General features: G+C 39.5%; 1 pseudogene; it reads right to left on the reverse strand.

Moving 5' to 3' along the window:
• Positions 1–5,795: 5,795 nt before the first annotated feature.
• Positions 5,796–6,353, reverse strand: LOC139185134 (T cell receptor delta variable 1-like; annotated as a pseudogene).
• Positions 6,354–22,828: the final 16,475 nt, after the last annotated feature.

A 22,828-nucleotide genomic window follows, 5' to 3' on the forward strand; every position in this document is an offset into this window, starting at 1 on the left:
ATGTGGCTGAGTCTTCAGGCTGGGATCCTCTGATGTACATGGAGCTGTAGCCCTCCTTAGTATTCAGAGTGACTCTCACTCGTCCTTGCTTCTTTTCATCCCCATTTACACTTATTACAAACAAGTTCTTGGTGGTCTTTGCAGGTTCCCATCTGTACCAGTGTAAAGCATAGAAAGAGCTGGAAGGGAAACTGCAAGTGAAATTGGTGCTCTTTCCTTCCTGAACCCACAACAAGGAAGGATGCTGTTCCACAGTCAAGAGGCTGCTCACTCCTGTTCAGAAAGACAAGGTCACACATAGAAACTGATTTCTCTACAGTGTTCATTGCCTTCACATATTCCCGAATATTAGAATCTTGAGGTGCCTGACTGCATCTCCCTCCTTCCCCATCACCACCCAGACTGTTCAGAATGTCTTCAGCAGCCCCAGGACTTACGGCCAAGATGAAGCCACAGTATCAGCCATGAGGCTGGCAAAGTGTTCCTCTCTATTTATCCTGATCAAGTATCCTCAGCAGAGGAATGTTCTGCAGCCTAGATTTGTGAAACATGCTTTTTCAGAAAATAGGTTTCTGTACCTGGTTGCCCAACCAATCAGAGACAAGACCACATACATGTACTAGAAACACGCCAACCATTTCTGGCCTAGAATCAGTTGCCTGTGGTTCAAAATGAGGGATCAAACACTGCTTTCTTGAGACCAACTTCACAAACATTGAGATGAGCTCACTACACAAAGAGAACTGACAACCTTTCAGAAGTGGGCTGCTTATCATGGACTGCTACTATTCAGCTTCAGAGAGTGAGATGGTAACATGTGATATGAATCCTGCTTTGGTTAAGAATCTTTATATGTATTCTAAACAAAATTTTTAAAACTTTCAAATTCCCCAAGTAGAAATGTTCACCCACATAATGTGCTGAATTTTCTTTTGCTTCATATACATTATTCTAATATGAAAGTCACACAATAGAGTTACTTTTATTCCTAATTTACAAATAACAAAAACTGTAGCTCAAAGAGTTTGGGTGATTAACTCAAGGTGAAATATCAGGGAAGTGGCATAGTAAGAATTAGAACACTTATCTATCTGGTATGGAGCATATCGTGTTTGGAATTTGTCATGCCCCTACATTAATGATATTCTGTAAATGTTTTAAATGTCAGAGGTTATAAGTTTTAAAAATAACAAGAGTCTACTTGTTGATTTTCTTTCTTTTTTTAAAAAGAATTTTCTTGATGTCAATCACTTTTAAAAACTTTATTGAATTTGTTACAATATTGCTTCTGGGTTTTTTAATTTTTGGGGGGATGGGGACAAGGCATGTGGGATCTTAGCTCCCTGATCAATAATCAAACCAGCACAGCACCCACTGCACTGGATAAGCACTTCAAGGACAACACAATACTATATTAAGATAGAGAGTTACTCTTGGGATGAGGAAAGGCCTGTGTTCTAAGTAATGTATGGAGGGAGGGCTCCACTCTGACACTCTGCAACATCAGGCAAGGTATTGAACCTCTCTCATGTTCAATTTCCATTTCTGTGAATGGTCAGTATCCTTCTTCTGGGCACTGGGCTCACAGTGGCATTCATCATCTCATTCACTTCTCCCAAGAACCCTGCATGGTAGATTCTATCAATATTCACATTGCAGATATGAGGAAACCAAAGCATAAAAATAATTAAGTGATACTCCCAAGATCACTCAACTAATGAGTGGTAGGTCTGGAAACATAAGCCAAGTCTTCCATCTCAAGCACTGTTACACTGCCTCCCTAAAGTAGCATGGACTCAACCTTGAAGGGTTAGGATAGGAGCTAAGTGAGAACACCCCTGAAAATCGCCTAGCACAGCACTGCTCCAGCGTGGGCTCTCAGTCAGCTACAGGCAACGCACAGAACGCTGAGAACTGGGAGCCAAACTCTCAAATTGCAAAGGAGTCTCTCCGCAAGATAGAGCTTAATATTTTTTGAGGTATAATTGACAGTTTAAATGGTAGATTTCATGTGAATAAATTTCCATGGTCTATCGCGTTCTTACTGTTCAGGGAAAATCAGTTCATGAGGGTGTTATATTGAGAGATTGAGATGTTGTTGTTGGAATGAGTATACCAAGCAGTGTTTGCTGTGATTGCTTCGTTTTTTCCCCATTTTTGAGTCTTGCTCCCATTCTCAGAATATTTCTATACTATACTACAAGAAAGGACAGAGCAGTAGAAACTATTTCACTTACCAGAAGAAGAAGGGAAAAAGAAAACAACCCTTTGTGCAATAATTCTGAGCTTCCTTTCCAAGGTAGCCTATTACTTGCCAGCCAAAATCATTGCATGTAAGATGTCACAAGAAAACATGAAGATACTTTTTGGCCAACCCAATATTTGTCATTTGAAGTCAATCATTTTCACATCTGGTAGGCAAAGATTAAAAACCAGCCAGTTGTCCCGAATCTTCTCTCTCCTTTGATTTCTGCGTTGAGACTTTTACTGACTTTGGTTGAACAATGGCAGCCCCTATTGTGACTAGCGTGCATGCGTACATGCTTAGCCTCTCAGTCGTTGAAACCTTTGGACTGTAGCCACTCAGGCTCTTCAGTCCATTGGATTCTCCAGGCACATAGTACAGTGATTAGGTTTGCCCGCAATTTAATCCATGATCACTAGAGGGCGGCAAGGAGCCCAGGGTAAGCGTCACAAAATATTTAGCAGGACACCAGGTGGCAGTGCTTCAGCTTTCATTCTTGCTACGCAGTCGCTGGAGCCTGATTCTCCGGGAATGCAAATAGTAACATTAAGATAAAGCACTCACAAAGGTGTGAGACTTGAGTTTTCAGAGGTGCATAATGTAAATGTTTCGAGGGATAGCGTCACAGCAGAGAAGTCAAAGGCAAGGGGCACAGGTCTTGATATAGGGATGAGTGTTTAAGGAGTGATATCTCTTCTTTTCCTGTAGCCTCTTGCTTTTCCAGGCACACTACAACTAATAAACTTGCTAAAGCATTTAGCACTTAACTGGATAGTCGATGATTTCCTCATCTACTGATCCTGGGGCAATTTGTACCTAGGTTTACCATCTTCTTTCCTAGTTGCCTTTAGTTTCCAGTTTAAACTAGTATAATGTCACCATCACTGAGACATCCAGCCTCCCTGTCTTAGATCCAAGTGCTTCTCCATACCCAAACTTTCTCTTCAGGAGCCCTCTAAGATGGTATACTCTGGAAGACAATAAAAGTTTGGGATACTTTTCACAGTTAGAAAAGTTATGTCTCACTTCTCAAAGATTAAAAGAAATGGAACCTGTCTTATAGGGTTTTAACACTTAAATTAGATAATGGATTGTAAATTCAACCATGCCTTACTATATTATGGTAAAGCTCAATAAGTATCAACTTTCTTTATTCTACTGAAGAATACCTTTCCTTCAAAGTCCACTTCTGTGACCTACTTTTCCCCCCGCACACACATCAGTTCAGTAATGGAAGCTTCCAGGATATGTACTTAATCACTCACTTTCCTGGAGACAGTCATTATTTTTCCTTATACTTTTGGTGTCATATACATCTAGCTACATTGATACACTCAGGCTGAAAGCACACGGATGGAACAGATGAGGTTTGATCTTGGTTTCTGTAAAAACAGTAAAACAAAGGTCATATTGCATGTTTACTACCTATTGGATATAGTATTTCTGATTTGGATCTCCAAGATTTTGCTATTCTTATTAGCTATTTTCTCTTCTTATTGATTTATGCACTTTTAATATATCCTGCATTTGAGTCCTTTTTCAGGACTGTGTATTGCATACATAGCCTTCCAGTTGGGCCTTGACTTTTCCCTATCTTTGCAGTGATTTTTAACAAACAAAAACAATTTTAAAATATACTTGCATGCTCATAAGAAGCTCTTGAAACTTTTATGTGTTTGTTTTCTTTAGAAATGCTTACCTTTTGTGAATGTAATTGCCTGTGATAAGTCAGGTATCATTATTAATGATGTTTCCCAGAATACAGCATATCTATTTCCCCTGAATATTAGTAAGTTTTACCCACTAAAATAGACACTTGGATTTGTCTTCAATGCTTTGCAAACTTCTGCCAAAACCACAGAGGTGGACTTGCAGAATTGCTTGTTCATCTTTATTACTTTCCATATAGCATTGTTCCTGAATAAGGAGCTTGTTTTATATGAAGTTAAGTACAACAGTGAGTGGGGAATCTTGCTATGAGCATAGATTATAGAATAGGTAATGCAGGAGGTAGTTATAAATACCAGTTACAACTTTGTGGCCATTTGCAGTAACAAAAATATAATAGTTATGAAATTACTTTCATTTTATATGAATATATTTATGTATACATTAACCATTTTTAACTTCCATCTCCACTTTTCCTGCCTGTAGCAGCATAAAATGTGCTACTGCAAGTTATTTTTTATCTCTTTGTATCTCAGTAGTCAAGTTAAAGAATTCAGTGGATCCTCTGATTCAGCTATCAGAGGAAGGAGCATCACCCCTAAATGGATAAATGAACTTGGTATTCTCTTTGAGGGAGATAGGTTGCTTTGGTTGATTGAAGAAATAATTACATCATGTTAACAGGAAGCATAATTTTCCTGTTGTCCTTATTAAAAAGTAGTGTTGTTTAAGGAGGTACTGATGAATACTTAGTTAACAAGGAGGGAAGTTAACTAGTTAAGGTATTATGGTAGCTTTGTACTGTTTCACCTTATCTATCTGGAAATCTATTTCCTTGAATTTGCTTCCCTTTTTTGTTCTGGGTTAGGCTTGGCCATGAAAGAGATTTGTGTAAGTTTTGGAAGGTACTTGTGATGAAGTAGCCATATTTTTATGTTCCGTGGGTTGGTGCAGAGCTCCAGGGACTGGCAATACATAATGTTGCTGATGATCTGATAGTTCAACTTATTATTGACTCATAACTCCTCTACCTCCCATCAGATCTCTTACTCATGTTCTCTTTGTATTGGACCAAGTATGCATGTAGCATGATGGCAAATGGCATCCACTTCTCCTGAAGGCCACCCACCACTGTGCGACTGAAGGAGGTAAGAGACGGATAAGTTTTAGTGTGTCTTGTGGGTTCCGTTGTCCCCATACACTTCCATACATGTCACGGTTTCTCCATGTTTATGTCCACATCCAACTTTCCTTCACAAATGTTACTCTAGTTGACTTACAGTGAATTAAACTCAACACCAAATACAAATATAACCATTTTATGGACACTTTCACCAGCTCTACCTGTTGCCTGTGTTCTAATCCTTATAACTTATCTCTTACTCTACATCACTGGTGGTTCTCTTTCTCTAATTGTGCCCCAACACAAAATCTGAGAGGAGAGGACTTAAGGAAATTATTTTCATGATGATTTCAGCTTCTAGACCCAGATTTGTGATGTGAGGATCTTTAGGTGAAACTGCCATTTTATATTCTTATGGAGCAAGTTTTCAAATTTAGACAACTTTACACATGCTCTGGATGGTTGACTTAAAAGTCCAAAATTCAAGATGAGAATATAGCAGTAGAAAGTTACCTGGACACCTGCTTCCAAATGACATGGAAGGAGCTTTCTTTTAGTATTAAATCTTCTGATCCAGACCGCAGATGAAACAAGCACAGGACTATCATCTCTTGTCTGGGGTCTGCAAGTGTGTATTTTGGCGGTAGTCCTGCAGCAGGGGTGGGAGTGGGTGGGATTGTGGGGGAGGGGGTTCTTCTCTCTTATCCAGCTCAGGAGTTTTTGTTCAGCTTTTCCTATCACTTCAACCACTGTGAGTTCCTAGAGAGCACAGAAGTACTTTGCAGAGTCTTCCAGCTTTAAGGCTGAGATAATGAGGCTGATGGTTTTACGTGATCTCTGAAAATTTATGGAGTAACGGCCATCCCTTGCATTCAGGCTGTAAGAATTCTGACCAATAAGGTAAATCATCTCTCCACTGGGAACTGCTTATACCAAAAAATGTTATAACTGTTCCAACTTGTCTCATACTGACAGTTCATGGTGGCTGACTCCCCAACTTGACTGGATATATCCGGCTGGTCGTGAGTAACTTTCTGGGCCACACCAGATCCTGTGGAAAAAATCAGAAAACAGAGATGAAGCAGTGAATAAAATAGTGTACAAATTAGACTCATTTAGATCTCCAAAAAGAAAAACCAAACTGAAATCCTAAGACGCTTGCTTTTCCCCAGTCCCCCTTTCCTCCCCAAGTCCCTGTGAAGCACCACGTGCCTGTGTGCAGTCCTTTCACCCTGAACACTCGCATCCAGGCTTGGAAGCCTCCCTACCACAGAAGGTGAAGGCCAGGAGCACCCAGAGCAGGCTGGAGAGCGGCATGAGGCATGGAATCCCCTGAACAAATGTGCCTAGTTCTGCCTCAAGCTGAGAGTTCAGTGTCTTTGAGTGCCTGGCAGCACATATACATAGTAACTGCTTCTTGTGTGACACCTTCAAACAGGAAGTGGGGTTTGTCATATTCATAGGTAACCTGGTCTGTGCACAGATGGGGAAAAAAGTGTGATTCACCACAAACCTTTACTTTGTCTATTTTTCTTTCACCATAATTAAGTTACACTGAGTCTAAAAAAAGGGCTTCCCTGATAACTTAGTTGGTAAAGAATCTGCTTGCAATGCTGGAGACCCTGCTTCAGTTTGAGCCTGAAAGAGGACTTTGCAAAAGCAGTTATTAGTAAAGATTTGAGCTGAGGTGTATTGAAGAACAAACAAGTTGACATTCATTGATGATTATTCAACAGGAAAATTTTGCCATCCCATCTAAAGTAGGATTTGTTTTTAAAATTTTTATTGGAGTATAGTTGATTTACAATGTTGTGTTATGGCAAAATGAAATGTCCATGGACAGAGGAATGGTTAAACATGTAGCACATATGTACAATGAAATTGTTGTTGCTCTTTAGTTGCCAGTCCTGTCAGACTCTGTGACCCCATGGACTCTAGCCCATTAGGCTCCTTTGTTCATGGAATTTCTCAAGCAAAAATAATGGAGTGGGGTGCCATTTCCTTCTCCCAGGGGCTATACCTGACCCAGGGATCGAACCCACGTCTCCTGCTTGGCAAGCAGATTCTTTACCACAGAGCTACCAGTAAAAACCCACAATGAAAGCACTCAGCCATGAAAAAGAACAAAATAATGCCATCTACATCAACATTAACAGACCTAAAATAAGATGTAGTACAAGCTATGAACCCTTCTTGTAATCTACTTACTTACTGTCATTCATTTAGCCTATGCTTACCTTTCTCCATCCAAAATCTAAACAATCTATTTAAAAATTCACAGACTTTGGTCTTGGAGAAAGGCAATCTTATCCAAAATTTTTGATAAATTTTTTTTTTCTGGGTTTTAGAGCTCTAAAATATTGTTAAAATACAAAAGATAACCTGATACCTCAGCTTTATATGCACTCTTTTTTAGCTCTGTGAAATTTTGTCACAGGTGCAGGTTTTTGTACCACCACTCAAATCATGATACAGAATTGTTCCGTCTCTCTAAAGATAACCATTTTCATGCACTCCCCATCCCTGCAACTGGTGATGACCCCTAGCAGATGCTGATCTTTTCATCTCTATATTTTGTCTTTATGAGAACTCTATATAAGTAAACTCATACAGTATGTATACAATAAAAATATGTTAAGTGTAATCATCTACCATGTAGTCTTCTGAGACTGACTTTTTTTTCACTTAGCATTGAGATCCATCTAGGCTATTGAGTGTATCAATACTCAGTTTCTTTTAATCACAAGAGACTGTGTCTAACTTATGATGAATCAACTTAGGATTTTTGACTTTCTGGTTTAGAGAAAGTTATGTATGCATTCACTAGAAACCATACTTTGATTTTTGAATTTTGATCTTTCCCCATGCTAGCAACATGCTGTATTACATCCTCTGATGGTTCTTGGTAGCAACAGTGAGCTGAGCTCTCAGTCAGACCCAGGAACAGCAGGGTAAACAACTGATCCACTTACAACCATTCTGTACCCGTACAATCATTACATTTTTCACTTTCAGTATAATACCTTTATGATAGGCCAGGCGAAGCTCTGACTCACAGTAGGGTAAGTATATTAAATGCATTTCCCACTTACTGATATTTTCAACTTAAAATGGTTTATTGAGATTTAACCCTATTGCAAGTTGAAATAGATCTATAAATTATATTTTATTGTATGAATATTCAGTTCAGTCACTCAGTCGTGTCTGACTCTGTGACCCCATGGACGACAGCAGGCCAGGCTTTCCTGTCCATCACCAATCCCTGGAACTTACTCAAACTCATGTCCATAGAGTCGGTGATGCCATCCAACCATCTCATCCTCTGTCATCCCCTTCTCCTCCTGCCTTCAATCTTTCCCAGCATCAGGGTCTTTTCCACTGAATCAGTTCTTTCCATCAGGCGGCCAAAGTATTGGAGCTTCAGTTTCAGCATCAGTCCTTCAATGAATATTCAGGACTGATTTCCTTTAGGACTGACTGGTTGGATCTCCTTGCAGTCCAAGGGACTCTCAAGAGTCTTCTCAAGCACCACAGTTCAAAAGCATCAATTCTTCGGCACTCAGCTTTCTGTATAGTCCAACCGTCACATCCACACATGACCACTGGAAAAACCATCACGTTGACTAGCTGGACATTCGTGGGCAAAGTAATGTCTCTACTTTTTAGTATGCTGTCTAGGATGGTCATAGCTTTTTTTCCAAGGAGCAAGTGTCTTTTAATTTCATGGCTGCAGTCACCATCTGCAGTGATTTTAAAGCCCAAGAAAATAAAGTCTGTCACTGTTTCTACTATTTCCCCATCTATTTGCCATGAAGTGATGGGACTGGATGTCATGGTCTTAGCTTTCTGAATGCTGTTTTAAGCCAACTTTTCATTCTCCTCTTTCACTTTCATCAAGAGACTCTTTAGTTCTTCACTTTCTGCCATATGGTGGTATCATCTGCATATGTGAGGTTATTGATATTTCTCCCGGCAATCTTGATTCTAGTTTGTGCTTCATTTAGCCCATCATTTTGCATAATGTACTCTGCGTATAAGTTAAATAAGCAGAGTGACAATATACAGCCTTGTCATGCTCCTTTCCCGATTTGAATCAGTCCATGTCCAGTTCCATGTCTAGTTCTGTTGCTTCTTGACCTGCATACAGGTTCCTCAGGAGGGAGGTCAGGTGGTCTGATATTCCCGTCTCTTTCAGAATTTCCCACAGTTTGTTGTGATGCACACAGTCAAAGGTTTTGGCATTGTCAATAAAGCAGAAGTAGATGTTTTTCTGGAAGTCTCTTCCTTTTTCCGTGATCCAGTGGATCTTGGCAATTTGATCTCTGGTTCTTCTGCTTTTCTAAAACCAGCTTGAACATCTGTAAGTTCATAGTTCATGTACTGTTGAAGCCTGGCTTGGAGAATTTTGAGCATTACTTTGCTAGCATGTGAGATGAGTGCAATTGTGCAGTAGTTTGAACATTCTTTGGCATTGCCTCTCTTTAGGATTGGAATGAAAACTGACCTTTTCCAGTCCTGTGGCCAGTGCTGAGTTTTTAAAATTTGCTGGCATATTGAATACAGCACTTTCCCAGCATCATCTTTTAGGATTTGAAATAGCTCAACTGGAATTCCATCACCTCCACCAAGTTTGTTCGTAGTGATGATTCCTAAGGCCCACTTGACTTCGCATTCCAGGATGTCAGGCTCTAGTTGAGTGATTACACCATCATGGTTGTCTGTGTCATGAAGATCATTTCTTATATAGTTCTTCTGTGTATTCTTCCCACCTCTTCTTTACATCTTCTGCTTCTGTTAGATCCATACCATTCTGTCCTTTATTGTGCTCATCTTTGCATGAAATGTTCCCTTGGTATCTCTAATTTTCTTGAAGAGATTTCTAGTCTCTCCCACTCTATTGTTTTCCTCTATTTCTTTGCAGTGATCGCTGAGGAAGGCTTTCTTATCTCTTCTTGCTATTCTTTGGAACTCTGTGGGACCAGTAAAATGACTATCAATAAAGTTTATTCAGATTTTATGAAAAATACTGGCATTTCTCAATTTTTAGAGGATGCAAACTGCACCTTTTCCCTGTTAGCTGAAATATAATTGTTTATACCACATGAATGTCAAGTTGTCACTTTCTCAAAAAAATTTTTAAAGCTCCTTGTTTTGTGAGTAGCCATTCTAGTTTCAGACATTACATTACAATAGAGATGTCCCCATAGATACAAAAATGAATTACAAAGATATATAAAGACAACACTCTTTATGATACCACAGCAATGGAAATAATTATTTATTAATGGAAAGGCAATTAATGACAGAATGTCTCAGAGTACTATATGGGCATTGTAAAGAATGAACTGGACTGCTTCCCAGGTGGCACAGTGGTAAATAATCTGCCTGCAGTGCTGGAGACAAAAAAGACCAGGTGTGATCCCTGGGTCAGGATGATCCCATGGAGGAGGAAATGGCAACCCACTCCAGTATTCTTGCCTGAAAAATCCCTTGGACAGAGGAGCCTGGCAAGCTACAGTTCTTGAGGCTGCACATAAAAGAAGCCTTTGGAAAAGGAGAATTATTTGTACTTCTCTCACTTCTAGGTTGGGACTAACACACTGGAACCAACATTTTATTGATACAAGGAAGAACCATGACAAATTGTTCGTGCTTCTCACTTTATTTCTGTGTTGCAATTAGGATTCTTAGCAGCCATATAATTCTTCTCAGCCACATCAACCAATGAAGCACCACTTCCTTGTCCTCCTTTACTTATTTTCTTTATGCATCTTCTCCCCTTTTCCTTCCCTTCATTTTCCTCATCTCTTACTGCTCTCTGACTCTCCTTCCAGATGACTCTAGATTTGCTCTCGTGACTGCTCCCCCACTGTGTCCCCCCTTCTTCTCACCAGAGAAACACTGCACAGGTGCAGCCCCGTCTGTCCCAGTGTGCCTCTCTCAGGACGCAGTAGTACACAACGTTGTCTCTCAGGGTGACCTGGGGCAGGACCAAGGTGCTGCACTTTCTGTCGGAAGCTGTGTTCAGAGAGGCCATGCTGCTGTTCACGGTGCTTCATAAGCCATGAATGACGTACTATGGACTCTGATTGGGATTTTGCTGATATGAATGTATATAGTCATTTCTACCAATGGTATAGTTATTACAAGGCAGGTTTGCATCTTCTCCTTCAGCACAATCCATGGAGCTGGGCTGGGTGGTCTTAGCATCAATCACAGTCCCTACGGGGTTAAGAAATCAAATTAGCTCCAGAGCACAAATCAGTGTAATTCTATGGATCAAAGTCACACCCTCCCATAACCCCTACTCCACTAACCCCTACTCCACTGTTTCTGTTTATGTCCTGCAAAAATATTATTGGTGTTCATTATTGGACTGCAAGGAGACCAAGCCAGTCAGTCTAAAAGAAATGAACCCTAAATATTCATTGGAAGGACTGATGCTGAAACTGAAGCTCCAATACTTTGTTCACTTGATGACAAGACCCGACTCGTTGGAAAATATCCTGATTCTGGGAAAGATGGAAGGCAAAAAGAGAAGAGGGCGGTAGAGGATGAGATGGTTAAACAGCATTACTGTCTCAGTGGACATGAATTTGAGCATATTCCAGGAGATAGTAGAGGACAGAGGAGCCTGGCATACTGCCATCCATGTATGTAAAAAGTTGTATACAACTTAATGACTGAACAACAATAAAATTATAGAGACCAAAGATGTGGCAAGAATCAGAGATCCATAGGCTTTGTTCCATGGGTGGTTGGCTCAATAGACACAGAGATTTCCTACAACCAGCTTACTGCTAAGGACTCGTCCCAAATCATGGCCATGATTTAACCTGTCATGTAGAAACCTGTCCTCTTTAGCAAATCCACAGATAATTTCTCAGTTCCATCATTATAATGCTGAATAAAGCACAGGGAGAGGAGTAAACAGCAAATAACTTTGTGGCTCTTTGCCCTCAAGTCATCCCTTGTAGAAAGAGAACACTCACCCAAGGTCAGAAACACAGTTACTCCAGTCACCAGCCTCAGACTTCAAGGACAAGCTAGGACCACGGGCTCAGAGCTCAGGCTTTTGTCTGATCCTTGGCTTAAGGAGGTTCCAGAGAACAGAGGCAACAGCTGTTAGTAAAGACTTACAATGAGTGCAGATACCACTGTGTTGTTGCCAGGACCTTCTCAGCCAATGATCAAGCAGTTCCTTATCTAGGTCTTCCTCCTTGGTTTTAGTCATGTCCCCAAAAGATGGTGAAACATTCCCAGCTCACTGTGCAATCATCTATGAAGTTTAATGTCTGGTTCTGGCAAAGGAACACCAATCACAGTGATGTGTCTATGCACAACCATTGGTCTATCATTTGTTTCTTAAGAAACTGGCTGATGCTCCAAGAAGCTTGTGGAATGCAGTATTTAATCGCAGAAAAATGCACTGAGCTCTGTGTTGTAAGATGATGAAAATTCCCATCCATGTTTCAGAAAATCTTTGGGAGGTTCAAAAGTAGGATGTAGTCTGGGAGATGGAAAGATTAACGTTGAGACTAAAAGCTACACGTCCTGGAACTCAGAGCTCTTGTAAGTGTTCTAAGAATCATGCATCGATCACCATCTAGATAGACATTTTTCATGCATCTGTTTTTAATATACTAACTGATTGACATAGATGGTATTCACCTCATCCTTCTTGAACAGTGGTCCATAATCCTCATGTCCCCTATGCCAATGCTTGTGGCTGTTGTGCAGCAAGGATGCTAAGGCAGAGGAATAGACAGAAAGAAAGGCAAACCAAGTGGGGTTTGGGCGGAGAAGAGTATGAGTGGTAAAAAAAAAAAAAAAAAAAACCTGGAGGCAGGGAAAAAGATTTTAAGGAATAGAAAGGTGAAGGGATAATCAGAGCAGGGAAATGGGAAAGCAGTGTTTAGGGCGGTACATGGAAAGGGCTTAGGCTATTGGGCTAAGATCCCCTGAATCCTTGACCACACACATTGAACAAGGGATAATAAAGCACAAGTTGTCTAAAGAAGATGAGCGCATATTATTTTTCCTTTTTTTGGCACATCAATGGAAAACAAATTTCCCTTCCCTTCTCCCAGAAACAGTTTTCAGATGAAGCAGCCCCCTCTTGTGACTGAATAAAAGAACTGGAGAGCTAAACCCAGACCCAAAGTCAACAAGCAACTATTTGAAAAGTTCCTCAGGTTTTAAGGTAAATAGGCTTCCCAGGTAACTCCCTGATGGTTCAGTTGGTAAATCCCACCTGCAATGTAGGAGACCCTGGTTCGATTCCTGGATTGGGAAGATACACTGGAGAAGGGATAGGCTACCCACTCCAGTATTCTGCCCTGGAGAATTCCATGGACTAAGGTCCAAGGGTTCACAAAGAGTCAGACATGACTGAGCCGCTTTCACTTTCACTTCAGGTAATTCTAATAAAGAACTCACCTACCAATGCAGGAGACTTAAGAGACACAGTTTCAATCCCTGAATTAAGATTCCCCTGGAGAAGGACATGGCAACCCACTCCAATACTTGTGCCTGGAGAATCCTTTCGACAAGGGAGCCTGCTGGGCTATAGACCATGCATTCACAGGGTCAGACATGACTGAAGCAACTTACCATACAGCACGCACATCTTACTTGTAATACCTCTGTACTCATCTGTATTTTCTTCTCCTAAACACTACAGAAGGTTTTAACTATCTTTGACTGCTTTATTGAAGTCATATGATTCTCACTTCTTGATCTCTCTAGTTTTCATTTGTATCCAACATTCCCATATTTAAAATTTACTCAATAGCCCATATAATTCAACTGTTTATAAGAGAGGTTGGTATAGACTAGGCACTCAAGAATTATCTGTTTGCTGAATGAGCCAATGGATTTATTGAATTTAAAGAAAATGTTATGTTGAATACTATTTAAATTATTTAAATTAAGGGATTTGATTTAGGTCGTATCTGAATGGCCTAGTGGTTCTCCAGCCTTTCTTCAATTTAAACCTGAACTTTAAAATAAGGAGCCCATGATCTGACCACAGTCAGCTCCAGATCTTGTTTTTGCTGACTGTAAAGGCTCAACTCACATGCTAGTAAAGTGATGCTTAAAATTGTCCAAGCCAGGCTTCAGCAATACGTGAACCGTGAACTTCCAGATGTTCAAGCTGGTTTTAGAAAAAGCAGAGGAACCAGAAATCAAACTGCAACATCTGCTGGATCATTGAAAAAGCAAGAGAGTTCCAGAAAAACATCTATTTCTGCTTTATTGACTATGCCAAAGCCTTTGACTGTGTGGATCACAATAAACTGTGGAAAATTCTGAAAGAGATGGGAACACCATACCACCTAACCTGCCTCTTGAGAAATCTGTATGCAGGTCAGGAAGCAACAGTTAGAACTGGACATGGAACAACAGACTGGTTGCAAATAGGAAAAGGAGTACGTCAAGGCTGGATATTGTCACCCTGCTTATTTAACTAATATGCAGAGTACATCATGTGAAATGCTGGGCTGGATGAAACACAAGCTGGAATCAAGATTGCCGGGAGAAATATCAATAACCTCAGATATGCAGATGATACCATGCTTATGGCAGAAAGTGAAGAAGAACTAAAGAGGTTCTTGATGAAAGTGAAAGAGGAGAGTGAAAAAGTTGGCTTAAAGCTCAACTTTCAGAAAACTAAGATCATGGCATCCTGTCCCATCACTTCATGGCAAATAGATTGGGAAACAGTGGCTGACTTTATTTTTATGGGCTCCAAAATCACTGCAGATGGTGATTGCAGCCATGAAATTAAAAGACACTTACTCCTTGGAAGGAAAGTTATGACCAACCTAGATAGCATATTCAAAAGCACAGACATTACTTTGCCAACAAAGGTCCGTCTAGTCAAGGCTATGGTTTTCCCAGTGGTCATGTATGGATGTGAGTGTTGGACTATAAAGAAAGCTGAGTGCCAAAGAATTGATGCTTTTGAACTGTGGTGTTGGAGAAGACTCTTGAGAGTCCCTTGGACTGCAAGGAGATCCAACCAGTCCATTCTAAAGGGGATCAATCTGGGTGTTCACTGGAAGGTCTGATGTTGAAGCTGAAACGCCAATACTTTGGCCACCTGATGCGAAGAGCTGACTCATTTGAAAAGACCCTGATGCTGGTAAAGATTGAGGGCAGGAGGAGAAGGGGCCAACAGAGCATGAGATGGTTGGATGGCATCACTGACTCAATGGACATGGGTTTGGGTGGTCTCTGGTAGTTGGTGATGGACAGGAAGGCCTGGCGTGCTGCAGTTCATGGGTTCGCAAAGAGTCGGACATGACTGAGTGACTGAACTGAACTGAAAGAGTTTCTCCATCCTTGGCTGCAAAGAATATAACCAATCTTATTTCTGTATTAACCATCTGGTAATATTCAAGTGTAGATGGTCTCTTGTGTTGTTGGAAGAGGGTATTTGCTATTACCAGTGTGTTTTCTTGGCAAAACTGTATTAGCCTTTGCCCTGCCTCATTTTGTAGTCCAAGTTCAAACTTGCCTAAGTTTGCATTGTTTACTGAGTTTGCATTCTAATCCCCTGTGATGAAAAGAGTATCTTTTTTTGGTGTTAATTCTAGAAGGTATTGCAGATTTTAATAGAACCATTCTTCATAGATTTCTTTAGGTTCCATTTTTACCATAGTGTCACCATCACTGAAACATCCATTCATCCTGTTCTGGGTCAAGTGATTCCTCATACCCAAATCTTCTCCAAGGAGCCCTCTAAATGGTACACTCTAGAAGACAATAAAAGTTTGAGACGTTTTTCACAGTTAGGAAAGTTATGTATGTCTCATTTCCCAAAGATTACAAGCATTGGAACAATAAAACCTGTCTCATAGGGTTTTGATATTTAGATTAGGTAATGAATCGGGAATGCATTCTACAGTTCCTGACATATAGTAAGTTCAGTAAATATCAACTTTCTATAGTCTGCTAAAACCTGCCTTTCCTTCAGTGTCCAGATCTGTGATCTGCTTCTCATCCCCATCCCCCTGCCACAATATCAGTTCAGGGATGGAAGCTTCTAGGACATTTACTTAATCTCTTCTTTTCCTGGAGACAGTCATTATTTTTCCTTTACCCTTTTTTTTTTTTCCTTCTTCTTTTTTTTTTTTCTAATTTTATTTTATTTTTAAACTTTACATAATTGTATTAGTTTTGCCAAATATCAAAATGAATCCGCCACAGGTATACATGTGTTCCCCATCCTGAACCCTCCTCCCTCCTCCCTCCCCATACCATCCCTCTGGGCCATCCCAGTGCACCAGCCCCAAGCATCCAGCATCGTGCATCGAACTGGACTGGCAACTCGTTTCTTACATGATATTTTACATGTTTCATTGCCATTCTCCCAAATCTTCCCACCCTCTCCCTCTCCCACAGAGTCCATAAGACTGTTCTATACATCAGTGTCTCTTTTGCTGTCTCGTACACCGGGTTATTGTTACCATCTTTCTAAATTCCATATATATGTGTTAGTATACTGTGTTTATGTTTTTCCTTCTGGCTTACTTCACTCTGTATAATAGGCTCCAGTTTCATCCACCTCATTAGAACTGATTCAAATGTATTCTTTTTAATGGCTGAGTAATACTCCATTGTGTATATGTACCACAGCTTTCTTATCCATTCATCTGCTAATGGACATCTAGGTTGCTTCCATGTCTTGGCTATTATAAACAGTGCTGCGATGAACATTGGGGTACACGTGTCTCTTTCCCTTCTGGTTTCCTCAGTGTGTATGCCCAGCAGTGGGGTTGCTGGATCATAAGGCAGTTCTATTTCCAGTTTTTTAAGGAATCTCCACACTGTTCTCCATAGTGGCTGTACTAGTTTGCATTCCCACCAACAGTGTAAGAGGGTTCCCTTTCCTCCACACCCTCTCCAGCATTTATTATTTGTAGACTTTTGAATCGCAGCCATTCTGACTGGCGTGAAATGGTACCTCATAGTGGTTTTGATTTGCATTTCTCTGATAATGAGTGACGTTGAGCATCTTTTCATGTGTTTGTTAGCCATCTGTATGTCTTCTTTGGAGAAATGTCTATTTAGTTCTTTGGCCCATTTTTTGATTGGGTCGTTTATTTTTCTGGAGTTGAGCTGTAGGAGTTGCTTGTATATTTTTGAGATTAGTTGTTTGTCGGTTGCTTCATTTGCTATTATTTTCTCCCATTCTGAAGGCTGTCTTTTCACCTTGCTAATAGTTTCCTTTGATGTGCAGAAGCTTTTAATGTTAATTAGGTCCCATTTGTTTATTTTTGCTTTTATTTCCAATATTCTGGGAGGTGGGTCATAGAGGATCCTGCTGTGATGTATGTCGGAGAGTGTTTTGCCTATGTTCTCCTCTAGGAGTTTTATTTTGATATCATATACAACTAGCTACATTGATACATTGATCCACCCAGGTTGCTGAAAGGACATAGATGCAAGAGGTGAGGTTTGATTTTGGCTTTCCTAAAAACAGTAAAATCAAGGTCATCTTGCATGTTTACTACCTATTGGATATAGTATTTTTGATTTGGATCTCTAAGATTTTGCCACTCTGGTTAAGTTTTCTCTTTTTATTGATTTATGAGCTTTTAATATATTCTGCATTTTATTCATTTTTCAAAAATGTCTTTTTCATATATTACCTTCCACACTGGCATTGACTTTCCACTCTCTTAGCAGTGATTTTCAAGAATGACCAAAAAAAAAAGCAATTTAAAAATATACTTTCATGCTCATAAAAATCTCCCTTGTAAGTTTTATTTGTTTGTTTTCTTTAGAAAATTTAGAAATGATTTCCTTTTGTGACTGCTGTTGCTTGTGATGATAGTCAGGTGTCACTCTTAATGATATTTCCCAGAATACAATGCATCAATTTCCCATGAGTATTAGCAAGATTTTTTCCCACTAAAATAGATCCTTGGATTTGTCTTCAGTGCCTTGCAAACTTCTGCTAAAGCCATACTGGTCAACTTGCAGAACTTCTTATTCATCTTTATGACTTTCCACATAGCAATGCTCCTGAATAAGCAGCTTGCTTCATAGGAAGTCAAGTACAATAGTGGATGGAGGTTCTTGCTATGATAAAGAGCTTATGGAACGGGTAATGGATTGAGATAGTTATAAATCCTAGTTACAATCATGTGGTCATTTGCAGTAACAAAAGCTATACTAGTTATAAAATTATTTTCATTTTATATGAATGTATTTATGTATACATTAACCATTTTTAACTTCCCTCTCCTGTTTGTCTGCCTATTATAACATACAATATGCCACTACAAATTAATCTTTATCTCGTTGTATCTCAGTAGTTAAGATACAGGATTCAGTGGGAGAGTGTGATTTAGCTAGAAGAGGAAAGAATCTTAAACGGATAAATGAACTTGGTATTCTCTTTGAAGGAGACAGCTTGTTTTGGTTGAATGAAGAATAATTGCATCATATTAACAAGAAGCACAATTTTCCTGTGCTCCTTATTAGAAAGCTGTGATGTTCACGGAGGTACTGATGAATGCCTAGTTAACATGGGAAGTTAACTAGTTAAACTATTATGATCGCTTATGTACAGTCTCAACAATATGAAAATCTGTTTCCCAAGGTTTGCTTCCTTGTATTCTTCTGGGTCAGAGTTGGCCATGAAAGAGATTCGTTTAAGTTTTGGAAGGTACTTATGATGAAGTAGCATGTTTCTATGTTCCTCAGGTTGGTGCAGGGCTCCAGGCACTATGGCAATACATACTGTTGCTGCTGCTCTGATAGTTCAACTTACTGTTGACTTAAAACCCCTCGACCTTCCACCAGATATCTTACTCATGTTCTCTTTATATTAGACCAAGTATGCATGTAGCATGATGGCAAATGACATCCACTTCTCCTGAAGGTCACCCACTACTGTACGACTGAAGGAGGTAAGAGACAGACAAGTTTTAGAGTGTCTTGTGGGTTCTGTTGTCCTCATACACTTCCATACATGTCACAGTTTGTCCATGCTTTTGTCCACATCCAACTTTCCTTCACAAATGTTACTCTAGTTGACTTACACTGAATTCAACCCAACACCAAATACAAATATAACATTATGGACTCTTCTACCAGCTCTACCTGTTGCCTGTGTTCTAATCCTTATAACTTATCTCTTACTCTACATCACTGGTGTTTTTCCTTCTTGGATTGTGCCCCGACACAAAATCTGAGAGGAAAGGACTAAGGAAATGATTTTCATGACAATTTCAGCTTCTAGATCCAGATTTGTGATGTGAGCCTCTTTAGGTGAAACTGCTGTCTATATTATTATGGAGCAAATTTTCAAATTTAGACAACTTTACACATGTTCTGTGTGGCTGATTTAAAGTAAAAAATTCAGAAGAAAAATCTATCAGTAGAAAGTTACTCTGGACACCTGCTTCCAAATGACATAGAAGGAGCTTTTATTTATAATTAAATCTTCTGATCCAGACCACAGATGAAGCAACCGCAGGACTACCATTTCTTGTCTGGGGTCTGCAGGTGTGTGTTTCAGTCTGGGTCCCACAGCAGGGGGGCTCTCTCTTATTAAGCTCTGGGGTTTTTGTTCAGCTTTTCCTATTACTTCAACCACTGTGAGTTCCCAGACAGCACAGAAGTACTTTGCAGAGTCTTCCAGCTGTAAGTCTGAAATGGTGAGGCTGATGGATTTACGTGATATCTGAAGATCTGTAGTGTAGCGGCCATCCCTTGCTTTCTGGCTAGAGGAAACCTGACCAATAAGGTAAATCATCTCTCCACTGGGAAGTTGTTTATACCAAAAGATTCTGAAACTGCTCAGTCTTGTCTCATATTGACACCTCAGGGTGACTACCTCCCCAACTTGACTGGAAATGTCTGGCTGGTCTTGAGCAACTCTCTGGGCTACACTGGATCCTGTGGGGAAAATCAGAAAACAGAGATGAAGCAGTGAATAAAATAGTATAGGAATTAGATTTTAAAAAGCCAAGCTGAAATCATAAGATGTGTGCTTCTCTTTTAGAATACCTACCAGAGAAGATGAAGGCCAGGAACACCCAGGGCAGACTAGAAAGCAGCATGAGGCATGGATTCCCCTGCTCAAATGTGCCTAGTTCTGCCTCAAGCTGAGAGTTCAGTGTCTGAGTGCCTGGCAGCGCATATACATAGTATCTGGTTCCTGTGTGACTCCTTCAAACAGGAAGTGGGCTTTGTCATGTTCATAGGTAACATGGTCTGTGCACAGACGGGGAAAAAAAAATCTAGCTCACCACAAACCTTTCTTTGTCTATTTTTCTTTCACAGGTAATTAAATTAGGCTGAGCTTGAAAGGGGGCTTTGCAAAAGCAATTATTTTAAAGGTTTGAACTGAGTGGAATTGAAGAACAAACAAGTTGATATTTGCTTATGATTATTCTGCAGAATAATTTTTCCATCCCATTTAATATAGAATTTTTTTACGTTTTTATTGGTGTTTGGTTGATTTATAGTTTTGTGTTACAGCAAAATGAAATGTGCTTTGACAGAGGAATGAATAAAATGTGTTACTTATGTACAATTTTATTATTGTTATTCTTTAGTCACTAAGTAGTGTCTGACTCTTTGGGATCCATGGACTGTATCCTGCTAGGCTCCTCTTTCCATGGGATTTCCCAGGCAAGATACTGGAGTGGGGTGCCATTTCCTTTTCCAGGGATCTTCCTGAGCCAGGAATCGAACCCGCGTGTCCTGCTTGGCAGGTGGATTCTTTACCACAGAGCCACTGGGGAAACCCCACCGTGAAATTCCTCAGCCATGAAAAAGAACAAAATAATGCTGTTTGTAACAAAATGAGCAGACTAAAATAAAATTTAGTATAAGCAATGAACCCTTCTTATAATCTACTTATTTACTAGTCATTCATTTAACCTATACTTACATTTCTCCATCCAAAATCTAAATACTCTATTTAAAAACTCACAGACTTTTGCCCATCTTGGTGAAAGGCAGTCTTATCCAAAATTTTTAACTTATTTTTTTATAGGTTTTAGTGCTGTACTTGGTTTTTTCAATACATAAAATTATTTCTACATCAACTGATAAAATACCAGTCCTTCTAACTTTCAGAGTCTATTCCACTTTTTATGTTTGTATGAGTTTATAACAAGAATAAAATAATTATTCTTTTGAAACTTGATATTGAATCTTATTTATCAGACTTTAAGGGGGATCAGGATATTCAGTCCCGTTCCTTCCACAAGTAGAATTGTACTTATTGGATCATGTGTCTTAGAATTGTCCTCATGTTATTTTTTCTGTCTCACTGGCTCAAAGTGTTCAGTCTCACTAGTTAGTTGCTTGTTCTTTTTTCTTTCTGTTAGTAAAATTAAGATAAGCATGTCAGTTCTTTCTGTGCCATAATACTATAATGCACTCCAAGAAAACTTGGTATCTACAGACTCCAAGCACACACTATACCTCTACAGCACAGAAGGCAATGACTGAAATTTTGTAAACTGTTACCTGTTCGTTTGAATGTAGCTGTTAATTTTCCATTTGGTTTTACCATTTTAAAGGATGAATTAGTATAAAAGAACCAAAGGCAAAAAAAAAAAAAAAAAAACACACACAAAAAAAAAAACCAAAAAAAAGAAAGTACAGACAAGGTCTCTAAAACAGTGCCAACTCCTTGCTTTAAAGTTGCTTGAGTGGTGTTGTTAATGACTGATGCATGGAGGAGAGTGCATGTTTAGTTGAGACATCTTCTCCTCTGTCCCATTTCACCTCTGAGTGCTGACAGGCAGCTGATGCCCTGGTTTGCATTACCAAACCTACTTGTATTTAAGTAGAAGAGATCACGAATGTCCACAGCAAGTGGGCAGCAGCATGGTATTGTATTGTAGCATATATAATTATAGATATTATATATATACTAGAAAATTGATATTGATAAAATATTACTAAAATACAGATGATAATCTGATATATTAGCTTTATATGCACTCTTTTTTATGCTCTGAAATTTTATCACTGGTACAGGTTTTTGTACAATCACTAAAATCATGATGCAGAATTGTTCCATCTCCCTAGAGCAAACCATTTTCACACTTCCTCCACCCCCGGCTACTCATGATGACCTCTAGCAACTACTGATCTTTTCATCTCTATATTTTGTCCTATTGTGAATGCTGTATAAGTAAATTCATACCTTATGCATGCAGTTGTAATAATACGGTGTGTAAGCATGTATCATGTAGTCTTCTGAGATACTTTTTTTCATTCAGCATTGAGATCCATCTAGGCTGTTGCATGAATCAATAGTAAGTTTCTTTTAATCACTACAGACTGTCCCCAGCTTGTGAAACCCAACTTAGGGTTTTTCATGGTACGGGAGTGAGAAACCAGCATATGCACTCACTAGAAATCATACTTTGCATTTTTAATTTTTATCTTTTCCCATGCTAGCAACATGCTGTATGACCTTCTCTAGTGATGCTGGGCAGCAACAGCAAGCTGAGCTCTCAGTCAACCCTGGGATTATGAGAGTAAACAATTGATCCACTTACAGCCATTCTGTACCCATACAGCCATTCTGTTTTTCACTTTCAGTACATCACCTTTAAGATTAGGCCAGGCAAAACTCTGATGTGCAGTAGGTTAAGTATATTATTTCCTTTTCCACTTACAACATTTTCAACTTAAAATGGTTTATTTAAACTTAACCTTATCGAAGTTGAGATAGATCTATGAATAATATTGTACTGAATGGGTGTACCACAGCATATTTATCTATTCACACAATGAAGAACGTTTGG

The sequence above is a fragment of the Bos indicus genome, chromosome 10 (assembly GCF_029378745.1).
Source record: "Bos indicus isolate NIAB-ARS_2022 breed Sahiwal x Tharparkar chromosome 10, NIAB-ARS_B.indTharparkar_mat_pri_1.0, whole genome shotgun sequence".
NCBI classification, from domain to species: domain Eukaryota; kingdom Metazoa; phylum Chordata; class Mammalia; order Artiodactyla; family Bovidae; genus Bos; species Bos indicus.